Genomic DNA, 14,663 nt, shown 5'->3' with positions numbered 1-14,663 from the left:
GAAGGGAAGCAGGCTCCCTGCTGAGCAGAGAGCCCTATGCGGGGCTTGATCCCAGGACCCCGAGATCATGACCTGAGCCGAAGGCAGAGGCTTAACCCACTGAGCCACCCAGGTGCCCCTAAAGAAGTTCTTTAGATCACAGAGAATATGACCACATATTCCAAGAGTATATCTTCATGACTTCAAACTTAAGAAACTTATGAGTATAAAGTTAGGTTAAAGAGGCAGATTTACTTCCCTTCAAAGGATAGATGTTTAAGGCTTGGGATAGATACAGGATTGGAAACAAGACTACAGTAAATGTTAGAATAATTGTGCTCTAATCTCAGACACTGTTGTTCATGAGGATGAACCCATACATAGGGCAGGCAGCCCATGGTGTGGGTCATAGGATCTTAGCTTTCTTTATCCAATTTCAATTTCAGAGATTATAGGTCACCAAAAAAGTTATGATAGTGAGAAAACATGTATAAAGCACATTAAAGAGCCTTTAGCCGGGCTTCAGATTTTGCTAACATCAGAAAATTCATCAGTAGAGATAAACCCTATGAATGTAGTGATCATGGGTCTTCAGCCAGAGTTCAAATGTTAGTTCTGTATAGTTGAATACATAGTGAAGTGAAGCTATAGGAATGTAGTCAATGTAGAAAAGCCTTTAGGAGCGACAAACCTGAGTAGTCATCAGAAATTTGAATCTAGGGAAAAACTATTAAATATCTAAAATGTGATAAAATACATCCCTCTGTTCTTATCCCACGCAGGCTCCCCGATCTCTATAAGTGATTCTTTGGATTGCTGCTCCCATGGCTTTGATAAAGGAGGGAAAACACTCTTTCCCAAACCAAAGACTTACAACACTGAATTCTTGTCTAATTTTTTCTAGTCTTTAAGTACATTTGGTCATGAAGGAATAGGATAAGTATCAACTGGGTGACTACTCTGCTATTCTACGTAAGTCCTGTAGGAATGTGTTCAGAACTCCTTGGTGGCTCCCTTTAGAATAGGGAGATACTTGGTATCTTTTTTTTTTTTAAGCTATGTGGCTTTAACTAAAATTCTGAGGCAACTTTAAAAGTCACATTCAATAGCCTGCTAAATTGGTATTGTGTTTTCTTCATGCTGTAATAAAAATAGGCTTCTGTCATTGTTTAAACATCAGAATAATTTAGATTTGTATAATTTCTCCCTAAGAACAAAGTCTTAATAAATAAATTACTAAGAAGGTATGGATTATTTTAGGTGCCTAAGTATGCATTTCTGAATTACTTTCCTTAAAAATGAGTATTTACTTGGCTTTTGAATGAGTAAGGACACCCCTAACATTTTTTTTAAATGGAGGAAATGATGGTAGAAAAGAAAGTAATAATTTGCGTGTTTTCCTAGATCAAGAAATCAGAAACAAAATTAAATGACTTAATTAAATAACTAAATTAATTAAATGACTAAAAAACATTGAAAAGTGTGTTCTCTTAGTTAATTAGTTAATTATATATTAACTATTTAATTAATTTAATTTATTTAATTAAGTGCTGTCTTCATTAATCATAAATACAATGTAAATCAATTGAATATCTTGTCTATCAAACCAGAAAAGATACTTTTAAAGCAAATACTGAATATGATCAAGGGCACATGAGGACTCTTCTACATTGCTAGTGTTGATAAAACTTTCTGGAAAGCATTTGGATATTGAATAACAGCCTTAAAATAGTTCATGCCTCTTTGACCTAGTAATTCCATTTCTAATAATATACCCTAAGGAAATAATTGGAGATATACAGAGAGCTTTGTGTGGAAAAATCACCGCAATGATAATCTAATGGACAAAAATAAATGGAAACAACACCCTTTGTTAATTAGTTGAGTAGGTACATTTATATAATGGGATAGTATATAATTATAAAGAAGTTTACAAAGGCTTTTTAATATCTTGGAAAATGTTATAATGTCAGAATAATTGTTAAGTAACATTATGTTCTAAAACAGTTGCAGATGCAGTATATTATCATTGTGCATGGGGAGGTGTGATATTGGAGTTGTTATGGGCCATTTTTCCAGTGTTTTTCACATGATCCTTGTTTCATAAAATGAAACCAGAACATGCCATAAGCTGAAGTATGTGATGACTTAACTTCAGCTCTGTATCCCTTATAGTTGTTAATGCTTCATGATTCTCAAATTAGGAGGTTTATAAGTTTTATACTGATGGTGAACATTGAGGACACCTTTGGAGCTAAATCTTATCCCAGGTATCTAAGAACATTCAGATATACTTGTGAATTTTCCAGTCCAAATGACAGAGGGTCTCTAAGCCACAAGATACCAAAAGCCCATATGGTAAGATTATCTGATGAGATATCAAACAAACACCCTCAGACTGCATGAGGTTCTCCTTGCAGGGTTACTCTTGTCTCTTCTGATAATCTTCTCCTTGTTAATGGAGTATTAATTGCTGTGGAGATGGGAGTGAGGAATTAATTGGAAGGGAATAGGGAATTGGTCAGTGTGAAGGAAAATGCAACCTATTTAAGTTTATGCCAAGATCATTTGAAATGTCATTTTGCCTGCTCTCATGCTGAAAATTGGCATAAAAAACTCCATAAAGTATCTCAAAATTCTGCAAGTCTAACTGGACTTAGTTTTGTTTACATTTGACTGAGATGCAGTAGTCCTTGAAAAGAGGTAATACATGTGTTTTTGCTCATTATTGTTTCCCCAGCACTTACCACAATGCATAGCATCTAGCAGGCATACTTAAATTTCTTTAAAAATTCTTACACAGATAGAAATACAGGAGGTAAAATCAAGTTAGCTTCCATCCAAAAACATGGAAGGATTTTAAGAATTCTATAGTACTCATTTTGAGGCACCATAATTTTATTTTTTTACTTTTTTAATTTCCAGTATAGTTAACATACAGTATAATATTAGTTTCAGATATACAATATAATGATTCAACAATTCTATACATTACTCAGTGCTCATCGTGATGCTTGTGTTCTTTAATCCTCATCATCTATTTCACCCATCCCCCGACCCACCTCCTCTCTGGTAACCATCAGTTTGCTCGCTGTAGTTGAGTCTGTTTCTTGGTTTGTTTCTCTCTCTCTTTTCCCTTTACTTGTTGGGTTTGTTTCTTAAATTACACATAGGAGTGAATTCATAGGGTATTACCTTCCTCTGACTGACTTTGCTTAGCCTTATACTCTTTAGCTCCATTCATTCTTGTTATGGGTGAATAATATTCCATTGTATATATACACCACATCTTCTTTATCCATTACTCTATCAAGGGGCACCTGGGCTGCTTCCATAATTTGACTTCTGTAAATACTGTTGTAATAAGCATAGGGATGCATATATCTCTTTGAATTAGTGTTTTTGTATTTTGGGGGTACATATCCAGTAGGAAGCATCCTAATATTTTATGTTTGGGTCTCAATGTATAGCATCTATGTAGAAGTTTCAAAAAGGACCCATTATTTCATATGATTATTCTATCACTCACTCCACTATGATTTTGCTTTTATTTCTTCTTGCATATCTGTTAAATTATGATTTTTATATTATTCAGTGAACTTTTCATCTAAAATAATTTTTTACCTTAAAATACTATGTCTGATATTAATATATCATTTGTTTATTGTGTGCCATAACTTATTCCATCCTTTTATTTTTATCCTGGATATATGTTTATGTTTGAAATGTTTCTCTTATGTATTGCACGCAATGATGGAGAAATGTTTTCCATCAATTTCCTTTGACTAAAGCATCCCAAAATATCTATAATTGCAGTTTTGATTTCCTCTTTAAAGGAAAACTTCATTTATTCCTTCTCCAATGTTCCTGTCTTTATGTAGTTCCAAGTTTCTGCCCTATATTGTTTTCCTTCTCCAAGATAATCTTTTAACATGTTCTTATAGGATAGATCTACTGGTGATGAATTCCTTCAGTTTTTGTTTGTCTGAGAAAGTATTTCTCTTTCACTTTTATTTTTTTTAAAGATTTTATTTATTTGACACACAGAGAGAGATCACAAGTAGGCAGAGAGGCAGGCAGAGAGAGAGGGGGAAACAGGCTCCCTGCTGAGCAGAGAGCCCAATGCGGGGGCTTCATCCCAGGACCCTAAGACCATGACCTGAGCCGAAGGCAGAGGCTTAACCCTCTGAGCCACCCAGGCACCCCTCTCCTTCACTTTTAAAGGATACTTTGCTAGATACAGAAATATAGGTCAGTGGGTTTTTTTCTTTAATGTTTTAAATATTTTCCTCCACACTCTACTTGCTTGTGTGGTTTCTGATGAGAAGCCTTCAGTAGTTCTTATCCATATTCCATTTTAAGTAAGATACTTTTTTCTTCTAGCTTCTTTCAGGATTTTCTCTTTGTCTTTGATCTTCTACAGTTTGAAAAGTATGTGCCTCAGTGTAAATCTTTTAGTATTTCCCCGTTTGATGTTCTTTAAGCTTTCTGGATCTATGATTTGTTGTCTTCATTAATTTTGGAAAATTCTTAACCATTATTATTTGCAGTATTTCTTCGCTTCATTCTCTCTCTGTGTTCCGGTAATGCATATATTCCATCTTTTGAAATTGTCCCACAATTCTTAAATGTTCTTTTTTTTTAAGATTTTATTTATTTATTTTTTTATTTGTCAGAGAGAGAGAGAGCACAAGTGGCAGAGTGACAGGCAGAGGCAGAGAGAGAAGCAGGCTCCCTGCTGAGCAAGGAGCCTGATGCAGGACTCAATCCCAGAACCTTGGGATCATGACCTGAGTCAAAGGCAGTGGCTTAACCGACTGAGCCACCCAGGCATCCCAGTGTTCTGGGTTTTTTAAAATTGTTTTTCCTATTTACTTTTCAGTTTGGTATCTCTTAGTCTACCTTCTAGCTTTCCTCAGCTGTGTCCAGTCTACTGATGAATCCACCAAAGGCATTCTTCAGTTGTTATGATTTTTTTCTAGCATTTCTTTTTTGATTTTTTTCTTAGAATTTCCATCATTCTACTTACTTTACCCACATCTATCCTTTGCGTGTTGTTGGCTTTTTTCATTAGATCCTTTAATGTATTAATTGCAGTGTGTTGAATTCCTTGTTTGGTAAGTCCAACACTCTTTCATATTTGAGTCTTATGCTTCCTTTGTCTCTTCAGACTTTTTCTTTTTGCTTTTTGGTGTGCCTTCTAATTTTTTTTTGAAAGCTGGACATGATGTATTAGGTAATAGGAAGTGAGATAGATTGGTCTCTAGTGTGAAGATATTTGTTAATCTTGTCAGGAGTAGGCTTTGTTTAAAGTTTCCTTCAGTATTAGATGTCAGAGGCTCCATATTCTTCTAGCATCCTAGATTTTGTTTCCTCTTTTGACTTTGGGCTTCCTTAAGTTCTCTTCCTTAGTCTGTCTTGCAGTTCATTCCGTTATAACCCATTGTTAATATATTGGAGCCCTGCTGCTGGGGTGGTATGGTATGGGAGAAAAGGGAGTGTTTTATAATATTCTAGTTAAATGTCAGAGTTTTAGTGCGCCTATGACCTTTGCAGGTATTTCTTCTTGTGTAGTTCCCTTCTCTGTGTCCCTGCCTTAGGTGAGATAGGAAAACTAGAGGGAGTGGAGTGAGCAGGATGTCCTTCCACCATGGTTCTGGAACAAGGCTCTGGTAGTCTTTCCTCCTGAAGAGTAGGCTTTTGTTATGGAGAAGGTTCTGGGCATATTTCATTAGGATATTCACAAGGACTCTTCCCCTCTTCCTGCCAGGGCTACAAGGGTGTCTTTCTTAGATCTGCACTCTGACAACCTGGTGAGATTCCTGGAAGTAAAACCCATGAAAGTGTGCCTCCCCCAAGACTTCCACTCCTGGGAGTTTCTCACTTTCACTGTAGTCCACACTCAGCCTCCAGCAACTTGTCAAAGTTATCAGTTAAGTGTTCCTACAAGTTTATAGCTTTAGTGGCTTCGGTTTCGGGTAAGTATATCTCATTTGTGATTCTGGATTTGCCTATTCTTCAAGATTTCAGGATGGTGGTTTGTTTTAAACCTCATTTCTCTGTCGAGTCCAAGAAAAGTCACTGATTTTTTGTTTGTTTAGCCTTTTGTTTTTAGCACTTCTTTTCAAGTCTGTACCTCCAGCTTCACGTTGATTGTGTTGAGAAGAAAAGCAGACAAGAAGCAAAGAGTCAGTAGATGTTGGGGGTACCTGAAAACTGGAGAAACCTAGGCCCTGTATTTCAGGGATGGGAAGAAGCCCCAGGTTGATTTGTGAGATCCTCTAGCAATGTGACCTTGTGCCTCACTTCCTGGGTAAGGCTAAGATAGCTGAAGACTATAAAATAGAAATGGTTTTGTGGTGTCTATAGGGATTTTGAGCTTTAGGCCTCCTCACATAGTTTTTCTCAGCTCAGGGCATATTACAAAAGTATAAAAATATATTAGCAAAGACAGCCTCACAGAGATGAACAGGCCCCATCATATGATAGGAGCAGCAGAATATTCCCCATGTATATGAGTGGTATATGATGCCCTCAGAGAGAGGCAACTATTTTCATTCATTCGTTCTCTGATCCCTGTTTTCTTCTTTCTTCTTTCCTCCTTCTACCTTTTCCTCTTCTCCACCCTTTCAGTTTTTCTTTCTCCATTTCTCCCTCTCTTCATGCTCCCTTCTAACAGTAAGATGATAGAATAGAATACAGTTAAGATGTGCTTAAAATTGTAGACTCAGCAGGCATAGGTGGTGGATTACATTTGTGAATAAGGCATAGGGAATATTATGAATAAGTAAAATAGGAGAGAAACTACTAAATATGGTTTTTAAAACTATTTGTAAAAAAGCAACAAACATTCTAAGTGGTAAAATGGTAAAGTCATTTCAGGAAAAAGAAAAGGATGTTACTTACTGAGATTATTACCCAAAATTGTTCTTGATGTTTTAGCAAATCATCTAAAACAACAAAATAAGTGCTATATATATTATAAGAGATCAAATTATTTTTCTTACAGTATGGCCATACATTAGAAATTCCAATGGTTTTACATTTTTAAAAAGCATTAGAATTGAGGATTTCCGCTTCTAGCAGGAAGAGGTAAATGGTGTAATACACTTCCCTATTGATCCCTAAGCATTGTATATAAACCAAACATGAGAAGACCTTGAAAGTTAGAGATAAGATGACACAACTTCTAGGGAATTTGGATCCCAAGGAATGACATGGTGGTGAGTTCCCTGGGTTTTCTTTTGGCCTTATATATCCCAGACCAGATGCTGGAGAAGCTTACAAACTGGAAACCCCGAAGGACATAGACCAAAAAATAAAAAGCCCCAACATAACTCTGTTCTTTCCATATCTAAAAGACAAAGACAACATTGCAAGACAGAAATTATTTTTCAGACAATAACTGCCCTAGTCTAGCTAAATGCCAGAGGGGAGACTGTGGCCCTACACCTACCAGAAAAAGCCAGCTAGAGACCCTGTACTTCCACCCTTCACGGGCTGTAATGAGGTCGTTAATCTCCTGACAGAGTGTCAGGGAAGGGCAAATGGGGAGTGGGAATAGCCCAGTCCCCACAATGTCAGAAGGCATGTGGGGAGCCTGGATCTCCATCCCTAAAGGTGATAATGAGATGCATCTCCCTCTAACCAATGAAGTTATGTCAAAAGGAGGTGTAGTGGACAAGTGGGATTTTTATCACCACCCAGCACTAAATATGATAACACATTTGCTGTGTAATCAGGTACCCAGGTCCCTCCCAGTCAGGCTGATACCAGTAAAACCTTAATATGGAGCTGGAACTCTCACTTAGCCCTCAATAAAAAGGAGCCCCTCTCTGTCAGGTATCACTGAAGGCTGAGTGGGAATGTGGACTCACCCACATGTGATAAAACAGAAGATTTAAATAAGATTCACATCCTCATAACATACTATGTAAAATATCTAGGATTCAGTTGAAAATAACTAGTTATATCAAGAACTATGGTAATTACAGCTTGAATGAGAAAAGACAGTTAACACACACCAACACCAAGATGACACAGATATTAGAATCATCTAACAACAATTTTTAAATAGACATCATAAGCATGTTTCAAAGAGCAGTTGTGAGCATTCTTAGAAAAAATGGAAAGGGGCACTTGGGTGGCTCAAATGGTTAAGCATCTGCCTTTGGCTCAGGTCATGATCCCAGGATCCTGTGATCGAGCCTCAGATCAGGCTCCCTGCTTGGCAGGGAACCTGCTTCTCCCTTTTCCTCTACTGTTCCCCTTGTTTGTGCTCTCTCACTCTCTTTGTCAAATGAATAAAATCTTAAAAAAAAAAAAAAAGAACAAATGGAAAAACAGAAAGTCTCGAAAAAGAAACAAAATCTTCCAAAGAGGGGCGCCTGGGTGGCTCAGTCGGTTAAGCGTCTGCCTTCAGCTCAGGTCATGATCCCAGTGTGCTGGGATCGAGTCCGCATTGGGCTCCCTGCCCAGTGAGGAATCTGCTTTTCCGTCTCCCTCTGCCCTGCTCGTGTTTTTTTTATCAGTCTCTCTCGCTCTCATTCTTTCTCTGACAAATAAATAAAATCTTTAAAAAAAAGAAAGAAAATCTCTCAAAGAAATAGAAGATATAAAGAAGAATTAGAAGGAAATTGAAAACTGAAAACTAATAAATGAACTTTAAAAAAAAACTCAATAAATGACTTCAACAGGAGGATAATGACAGAAGAATAAATCCATGAACTCTAAGATGGAACAATAGAATTATCCAGTCAGACCAACAGAGAAAAAAATAGAGTGTGAAACAAAAACAGAGCCTCAGGCCCTTGTTGGACTGTTACAAAATAGCATAGGTGTCCTCACAGTCACAGAAGAAGAGAGAAAGAAGGATTAGAAAAGTAGCTGAAAATTTCCCAAATTTGGAAAAAAGCATAATCTCATAGAATCAAGAAGCTGAGTAAACTCCAAAAAAGATACTGCCAAATAAATTCATATCAAAGCACATCATTTTCAAACTTGTGAAAGCTAAAGACAGAAATTAAAAATCTTGAAAGCCAGCAGAGAGAGAAATGATACTTTGCCTGTAGGAGAACACCAAATTGATGACAGTAGTTATCTCATTCGAAAGCATGGAGGCTGCAGTATTTTTTAAGGGCTCTGAGTATGAAAGGGCTCTGAGTATGAAACTGTCAACCAAAAATTATACACTCAATGAAAATATTCTTTAGTAATATATATAGAGGAAATTGAGACATTTTCAAGACAAGGGAAACTAAGAGAATTTGTTACCAGCCTTCTTATCCTAAAAGAATGCCTGGAGAAAGTTCTTGAAAAAGAAACGAAACGATAAAGGGTTTTGGACCATCAGTAAGGAAGAAAGGGCAACAAAAAGAATAAAATATGGGTAAACATAATATACTTTCCTTTTCCTCTTGAGTTCTTTAAATTATGCTTGATGATTAAAGCCATAATTAGAACAGTGTCTGTAGTTCTTAATGTATGAAGAGGAGATATTTAAGATAAATGTAATATAAATAATGGTAAAAGCATGGAAACAGAGGTAAGGTTTCTATACTTCACTAAATGGCCAAAATGTTACATGAGTGGTGTGTTGATCTCAGACTTCTTAGCCTCCAGAATTGCAAGAAATAAATTTAATAAATAAATAAATAAATAAATATGCAACTAGGCACCCAGATTTCTTCCAGTCAGGACAAGATCAGTAAAACCTTAAAATATATGAATGTCGGGATACCTGGGTGGCTCAGTTACCTGGGTGGCTCAATCAGTTAAGTGCCTGCCTTTCTCTCAGGTCATGATCCCAGGGTCCTTGCTGGGGGAGTGGGAGCCTGCTTCTCCCTCTTCCTGCTGCTCCCCCCTGCTTGTGCTCTTTCTCTCTCTCTCAGTCTCTCTCTGACAAATAAATAAAATCATTAAAAATCAAAAATAAAATGTGTGTGTATACACACACATATATGTACATATATACATATATGATATGATAATATATAATATGATAATATATATAATGTGATACCTATAGCAATCACTATAAAAGTCTGTTTAAAGTTATATGCTCAAAAACATTATAGATAAAATAGACTTTATCTTAGTCCATTTGGGCTCCTGTAATGAAATATCACAGACTAGGTAGCTTATAAACAACAGAAATTTATTTATTACAGTACTCAAGGCTGAGAAGCCAAAGATCAGGGCACCAGCATGGTTACATTTGGTGAGGGCTCTATTCATAGCCCTCTTTTCCTGGCCTCTTCTCACTGTGTCCTCATATGGTGGGAGGGATTAAAAAACTATCTCTGGAGCCTCTAAGGCACTAATCCCTTTCATGAGAACTCTACCCTCACAACCTCAATACCTCCCAAAGGCCCACCTCCTAATACTATCACCTATGGGGATGTTAGGATTTCAACATATGAATTTTAGAGGGATACAAACAGAATAGTGGAGTTCTAGAAAAAAGTTTAGCTTATTGGAAGGCAAGAAAGAGAAATGAAAAAGAGAAAAAGAAACCAATTAGAAAATGGGCAAAAGATATGAAGAAACATTTTACCAAAGAGGATATATGGATGGCAAATAAGTACAGGTTAAAAATGTTCAACATCATTAGATATTAGGGAAATGTAAATGTTATTGGTTCATATTTATGAGAGTGGCTAAAAAAGTACAACAGGTTGCTGGCAAGGATTTGGAGAAAATGGATCACTCATACGTTGCTGGTGCGAATGTAAAATGATACAACCACTCTGGGAAAGTTTGGCAGTTTCTTATAAAACTAACATGTTCTTATTATACTACCCAGCAATTGCAGTCCTGGGCATTTATCCCAGAGAAATGAGAACTTATGGTCACAGAAAAAAGAAAAACTGTACACAAATGTTTATAGCAGCGTTTTTCATAATAGCCCCAAACCGGAAACTACCCAGATGTCCTTCAGTGGGTGAATTGTTAAACGAACTGTGGCACAACTAGATCATGGAATAGTACTAAGCAATGAAAAGGAACAAACCATTAATACATACACGTAACAAATTGGGTGTATTTCACGGGTATTATGCTGAGTGAAAAAAAAAAGTCATAATGTGACATAGGATTCTATTTTATAATCTTTGGAAGTGTTGAAGTTATGAAGTTGGAAAACACATTAATGGCTGCTAAGGGTTAGGGATAGTGGAGGGAAGGATGATGAATTTGAGTGTACAGGGAAATCTGTGGGGATGTTCTAATTCTGTATATTGGTTGCTATGGTGATTACTATAGAAACCTCCATATGTGGTAGAACGATACACATATATCATACCAGTGTCAGTTTCTTGGTTTTGATATTGCATTATAGTTTCATAACTGTGCCCATTGGGGGAAGTGGCTGAAGAGGTACATAGGATTTCTCTGTACTATCTTTGCAATTGCCTATGTATCTATAGTTATTTCAGAATAAAAAGTTAAACATTTTTAAAGTAGAATTAATAAAATTTGTTTTTTTCAGAAATCATGCTGGTTGTGTTAGCTAAGTGTTAGCTGGTTGGCTACCATTACTGCCACCAATGAACACTGGATACTACATGCTGCCGTTAGTCTTGCTACCAAAGCTGCTCCTAGAAACGGATTGTAGTAGAATTGACTCCACAGATGTGTGGGGTCTGTAAACCCTATGATTTAAAAAAAATTAAAAGTCTGTATATTCCAAAGATAGGTCTGATTCTTAACAAGCTCCTGGGGGATAATCTCTAAGCCCTTGGCATATTCAGCCTGAGTAGAGTGTCTTTTTGTTTGCTTGGAACTTTGGGCCATACTAGATGGTTTATGTTAACAGTGTGATTTATAGTAGGCCTTGGCCCTTTTGGTATTATATATTACATATACAGTGGGCCTGTGGCCTTGTGGTACCTCTGCACAGGCTGGAGGCTGAGTAACTAAGGTCAGCCACACGAGTGTTCAGTGCCTACCTGACTGACCCTCAGTAAAATCCCAGCCCAGGCAAACTTCCCAGGTTGCCACCTAACTTGCTGGGAGATTTAAGCACCAGCCATACAACTACACTGAGAGAAGACAACCAGAAGCATATGCCTAGTTTCTCCTGGAGTCTTTCCTCTGCATCTTTTGGTTTTGTTGATTTAAAATCAGTATGCTTTTGCTGTAATAAAAAATAACCATGACTTTAACACCTTTTCTGAGTTCTGTGAGTCCTTCTAGTGAATCATTGAACCTCAGGGTAGTTTTCAGGACCTTGCCACACTGATAAATCCTAGATCACATTCTCTTGGCTGCTAAGAGAATGTGAAAAAGTAAATATCTGGCCTTCATAAAGGCTTTTGCAGCTTGAACTGTTATGTAGTATATAGTATGTAACACAGTATTCCCTTACTAAAACATGAAAAAAATAATTGAAGTATATCTAGCCCCAAGGGTTTTCAATAAGCATCTGTAGGACTGTAGAAAGAGTCCTAAAAATAAGAAAAAAGATAAAAAGACTTGCACAATTACTTTACAAAAAATCTAATAGGTCCATTAATACATGAATGTGTGTTTCACTACATGCCTCAGAAATGTAAATTAAAACCACAGGAGAGATACCAATAAAATACATGTCACATTGACACAAAGTTTGGAAAAGTTTTTATATTACCAAGCACTGTAGAGTATGTCAGTCTTATTCCTGGGCATTTGGTGTCACAGGAATGAAAAACATTAAGCATTAAATACAAGGATATATGTACAAGTATTTTATTGCAGTGTTGTGTGCATGTATTTGCTCCCCAAAACATTGAAGCTAGGTGACCGTCATTGGGGAAATGACTGACTACATTGCAGTACATACCTATCATAGAATATTATGCAGCAGTGTTAAAAAATGAGTCAGAGGTAGATTAGTGTTAACTATAATAAATCTGTTGAATTAAAGTGTATATGACCTTAATTTTTGTGAAATAGTAAAAAATAAGTAAAAAATAGTAAAAAATAATGACTTTTTAAACATGGAAAGATACAAAAATGGTTGTTAAAATGCATGTTTGGCAGATGAGGGTTGAGGTGGAGGAAAGGAGTGGGAGGCAGTTAAGTGAAAGAATGCAGTTTAAAATACAGCATATCTATAATCCCATTTTTGTAAGCATATGTATGCACAAAGTATTACATGAAAAGGTAGCATCAAAATCTTATTATCAGTTATCTCAGGTTGGTATGATGCCATTTGGAGTGATGTTTACTCAGTTTCTAAAATACTTAATGTTATTATTTAAATTCTTTTTATTTTCATATTTTAATATTTATTTAGTGTGTGTGTGAGTGGGGGTAGGGACAGAGGAAGAGAAAGAGAATCTCAAACAGACTCCACACTGAGCATAGTGCCTGACGCAGGGCTCCATCTCACAACCCTGAGATCATGACCTTAGCTGAAATCAAGAGTCAGGTGTTCAACCGACTGAGCCACCCAGGTGCCGCAATGTTTAAATTTTTAATGACAAATATGCACTGTTTGCATAAGGAAACACAGGAAGGAAAAAAAGAATACCTCTCAGTTTTCTGGCTTGAGCAAGAGGGTGGATGGTGTGATTCATTCATTCATTAACAAACATTTTTGAGCACACAAAATATGCCAGGTGTCATTGTAGATAAAGGGTATACAGCAGTGAATAAAACAAAATGAAAATCCATTTCCCTAAATGGCTTTTTATTCTAAGGGGGAGAGAGTGGCATGACTAAGGGAGAAACACAGTGTCCGTGAGGAAGAGGATATGTACAAAGGAATCAGTTTGAGACCTATTAAATTTGAAAATATTGAAGAATATCCAGTTGCAGAAGTGAGGCAGGCAGTTGGATTATGGATCTAGAGTTCATAGGCCAAAGCAAGACTGGAGATACAGATGTAGAAGCAGATAGCATATAAAATGATGTTTCAGACCTGCTTTCCTGAGTCTGATCACGTCCCACTGCAGACACTTTACAGAGGAAGTGCTGAGGAAAAACAGGCAGCTGACAGGGGAGGTTGCTATGCAACAGATGAGGAAAGTCATCCAGCCAGGCAGAATTGATGTTGGCCCTTGGGGACCAAATGCTGCCATCTTCCTAGCATTAGCTTTCTTTCATATGCAGACTCCTGGCAGGACGTGATTCCAGAACAAATGTGAAATGTACCAAGGTCTGCCTTGTATTTTTGGAAAGTATCAGTTAATTGGAGTCGTTTCACATCTGTATATGATTTTCTCTCTGAGTCTCCAGTCATCTGGAAGCATATCAGCATGTGTGTCCTTGGGTCGGACACCAGTCAGTGCTATTTGTGCTTCCCATTTTGTATGTTGAGAATCTGGCTCAGGAAGTGGAATGACCTGAGCCAGCTCACACAGCTAGGGGTAGAATATACCAGCAATTCATCCCAGGAGTTGAGGCCCAAGCCCTGGAAGGAACCAGGGTAAACATTTACACTAAATCCAGGCTTGCCGTGGTTCAGGCACGTAAGAGCCTGATTGTCCTGGCTTCTCAAGCGGGCACCAGGAAGGCCTCAGGGGCAGCGGTGTTTGTGCCACTCACAGGGAGAGAACTGACAATGGGAGCAGGGAGAGGAACCCCCCCCCCAGGAACAATTCCCACACCTGGATGGACCCACATAGAGGGGATGGGGACTAGGGGTCTCTGTTCTCCCACATGCAGAGCATGAGCTTAAGTCCTGGGGAATACAAACCTTG

General features: G+C 37.4%; 1 protein-coding gene across 4 annotated transcripts in view; it reads left to right on the top strand.

Moving 5' to 3' along the window:
- The window catches only part of MAGED1 (MAGE family member D1), a 55,627-nt gene that overhangs the window by 33,054 nt on the left and 7,910 nt on the right, over positions 1 to 14,663 (top strand). Inside the window, exon 1 of one of the 4 annotated variants that reach the window (XM_032849736.1) lies at positions 5,769 to 5,792. The exons of the other annotated variants lie outside the window; for them this stretch is intronic. The gene's annotated coding sequence lies outside the window, so the exon portion shown is untranslated. Of the gene's footprint in view, positions 1 to 5,768; positions 5,793 to 14,663 lie in introns of those variants that run through there. 4 annotated transcript variants of the gene reach the window in all.

Source organism: Lontra canadensis, unplaced genomic scaffold, assembly GCF_010015895.1.
Source record: "Lontra canadensis isolate GAN:19392208 unplaced genomic scaffold, GSC_riverotter_1.0 scaffold244, whole genome shotgun sequence".
In the NCBI taxonomy this organism is placed as follows: domain Eukaryota; kingdom Metazoa; phylum Chordata; class Mammalia; order Carnivora; family Mustelidae; genus Lontra; species Lontra canadensis.
This window is presented reverse-complemented; position numbering and strand designations above follow the sequence as displayed.